This window comes from Rattus norvegicus, chromosome 7, assembly GCF_036323735.1.
Source record: "Rattus norvegicus strain BN/NHsdMcwi chromosome 7, GRCr8, whole genome shotgun sequence".
Lineage (NCBI taxonomy): Eukaryota > Metazoa > Chordata > Mammalia > Rodentia > Muridae > Rattus > Rattus norvegicus.
The window spans coordinates 72,955,332-72,958,776 of NC_086025.1; the positions used below are offsets into that span (position 1 = coordinate 72,955,332).

Consider the following 3,445-nt stretch of genomic DNA (forward strand, 5'->3'; position numbering starts at 1 on the left):
CTCCAACACTAACTTCCCCAAGTGCGGAGGGATTAAAATAAACAAGAAAACTTAAGTGTATGTGGATTTTTATTTTATGTGTGTTGAGGTACATATTTGCTTTAAGGTAGCAACTTCATGCGATCCAGTTTTCAGAATAGAACTAGTCATTGTCAACTTAACTCTTTTTTTTTTTTTATGTAGAGTTTCTTCGTTTGTCTCTGGTCTGAATCCTTATAATTTTGCTCTCATCCTATGCCCTCCACCTCCACAGCTTTTCCTATTTCTACCATCTTTTCTGATTGTTTTCTTGGGAAGGGGCTTGAAGTCGCTAGTGGTGGGTGGGTATGGGGAAGAAAGGACCAGCATCGACTCTCTTATCCAAGGTGACACACGCACACACACACACACACATACACACACACACACACACACACACACACACAAACACAGAAACTGACTAGGTATGCTGAAATAATTTCTTAGAGATTAGAGAATTAAATCACACACCACACACACACACACACACACACACACACACACACACACACACACACAGAGTTTGGGGATGCACCAAGAATTTGAAGAGGGTAGCTGCAGTATGCTAGATGGCAAGTGTCTGTCAGTTGGTTAGCAGGGGCACTGTGGTTAGAGTGTCAGACCAGGGGCAGGGTAGATTGTTCATTTGCTATTGGTAACATGGATTTACTCCTTTCAGATAAACACATTTAGAATTTACATATGGCTCCCATTTTGTATTGTCATGCTCTCTGGTATTGAGTTAGTAGGTCCTCTTTGTCTTGTGATTAATGAGGTTGCGCAACCACATTTTGGTGTGACTCATGTACTTTATTGCTTATGATGAAATATTGAAGCGCATGAAGATTTATTTTCTAAATAAATTAGAGTAGATGATTCTCTTATTCAGACCTTGTCAGTCTTCATGTTTGAGGTGCTCTCTTCACTAAAAGTGAGAGGTACAACACTGCCTGCACTTCTTGGGGAGTGGCTTATAGCTTGAGGCTTATTTTAGAAATACCGAACTCCTTTGAGAACTCCTATCAGTCCCGATGTGCTGATAGCTACTAAGAAAGGGAGATAATGGATTATAACGCCGGTGGGCTTCATCAGCCTGTGGTGGTGTGCCCACCGAATTGTATTGTGAACAATGCTATCTGTCGTGTCTCTTCTGGAGGAAAATGTGTGGAGATCTGCAGATGAACTCCTCGCTGAGGTGTATGAGCCATTCGGTCCTTATCATCCTATCTACGTTCTCCTTTCCAGGTGTGGCAGACTCTTCAGACTGCCAGAGTCTCCTCCCAGGCTTTAGATTTGACAATCTTTTTCTTTATGCCAGAAAAAGCATATCTGAGGCTGCTGTGCTGTTTAACCCCAGACGGCAGCACTCACAGTACAGTCTTGAGTTGCTTCAGAAGGAGATAGAAGGAAGATGACAATCAAATAGGAATGGTGTCCTTGACTGGCTAATAAACAAACAAGCCAGGATGGCTGGTCTAATACCCTGCTGACCCTGTTTTAGCTCTACCATCCTCTAAATCCCTAAGTTATAGCTTTCCTTTAGATTTTATGATGGTTCCATGACCTTTGATACTAGTTGTTCTATGAAACAATGTTTTCACTATTGTGTTTGCCTCCATGGGCATATGTATGGAAACTTTTTCCTGTAAAAATTTTTTAAATTAAAATCCCCTCCTAAAATTATATTATTGGCCTGGAGAGCTGGTTCAATCAATAAAGGGTCTTGCTGCCAAAGCTGATGACCTGAGTTTGATCTCTGGAACCCACATGGTGGAAAGAGAGAATTGCTCCCACATGGTTTCCTCTGAGCTCCATACAGGGACACCCACATGCATAAACACACATAAATAAATATAAAAACTTAAAAATAAATAAATTATCTTAAGAATATGTGGTGACTTCACTACAGAAATAAACCAAAGATTTATTTTTGGGAGGGTTGCAGTGAACTTTATTGATGGTATTCAAGAGAGTGGGGAGGGCTCCTTAGGCCCCTCCTGTTGTTATGAGGTCTGGGATGGAATTGTGAGGGAGATGCTCAGTGTGGGGGCTGAGTTAGGATGGGGACTCCTCTCTTGCTCTCAGTATCCTTCCTGGGGTGGGGTGGATGGTAACAGGGTTTCTTACTCCTTGGAGGCCATGTAGGCCATGAGGCCCACCACCCTGTTGCTGTAGCCGTATTCATTGTCATATCAGGAAATGAACTTTACAAAGTTGTCATTGAGAGCAATGCCAGTCCCAGCATCAAAGGTGGAGTTGCTGTTGAAGTTGCAGGAGACAACCAGGATGCCTGTTAGTGGGCCCTCGGATGCCTGCTTCACCACCTTCTTGATGTCATCATACTTGGCAGGTTTCTCCAGGTGTCATGTCAGATCCACAATGGATACATTGGGGGTAGGAACACGGAAGGCCATGCCAGTGAGCTTCCCATTTTGCTCTGGGATGACCTTGCCCACAGCCTTGGCAGCACCAGTGGATGTAGGAATGATGTTCTGGGCTGCCCCATGGCCATCATGCCACAGCTTTCCAGAGGGGCCATCCACAGTCTTCTGAGTGGCAGTGATATCATAGGCTGTGGTCATGAGCCCTTCCACGATGCCAAAGTTGCCATAGATGACCTTGGCCAGGGAGGCTAAACAGTTGGTAGTGCAGAATGCATTGCTGACGACTTGAATGAGTTGTCATATTTCTCTCTGGTTCACACCCATCACAAACATGGGAGCATTGACCAAAGGGGCGGAGATTATGACCCTTTTGGCCCCACCCTTCACGTGGGCTCAAGCCTTCTCCATGGTGGTGAAGAAGCCAGTAGACTCCATGACATACTCAGCACCAGCATCACCCCATTTGAAGTTAACAGGATCTCACTCCTGGAAGATGGTGATGGGCTTCCCATTGATGGCAAGCTTCCCATTCTCAGCCTTGACTGTGCCATTGCATTTGCCATGGGTAGAGTCATACTGGAACATGTAGATCATGTAGTTGAGGTCAATGAAGGGGTCATTGATGGCAACAATCTCCACTTTGCCAGATCCAGAGGAGAAGGCAGCCCTGGTAGTCAGGTGCCCAATACAGCCAAATCCGTTGACACTGACCTTCACCATCTTGTCTACAGATGAGGCTGGCGGTGCACAAGAAGATGTGGCTGTCTCTGGAACAAGAGGAGCAGCGAGCCAGTTTCATAGCTTTTAGGTATCTGTTTATTTAAATACAGAAAAGTACTCTCGGCCTGTCTCCTTTCCCATTCTAGTTATCTTATGTTGTCAGTAAAAACTGGTGAAAGAAAAATCAGCAGTTTTACTCAGAGTATGTAAATATGAGTCTTTGTAGCTTTATCTACCTGCTTTGGGGACATCATTTACTTTAAAAAGAGACCATCTGATTACATAATTTCTCTACAAAACTCCGGACACTTGGATGGACCTCA

At 44.2% G+C, this 3,445-nt stretch overlaps 1 pseudogene; it reads right to left on the bottom strand.

Moving 5' to 3' along the window:
* Positions 1-2,141: 2,141 nt before the first annotated feature.
* Gapdh-ps14 (Glyceraldehyde-3-phosphate dehydrogenase, pseudogene 14) lies at positions 2,142-3,143 on the bottom strand (annotated as a pseudogene).
* Between the last annotated feature and the right edge of the window lie 302 nt (positions 3,144-3,445).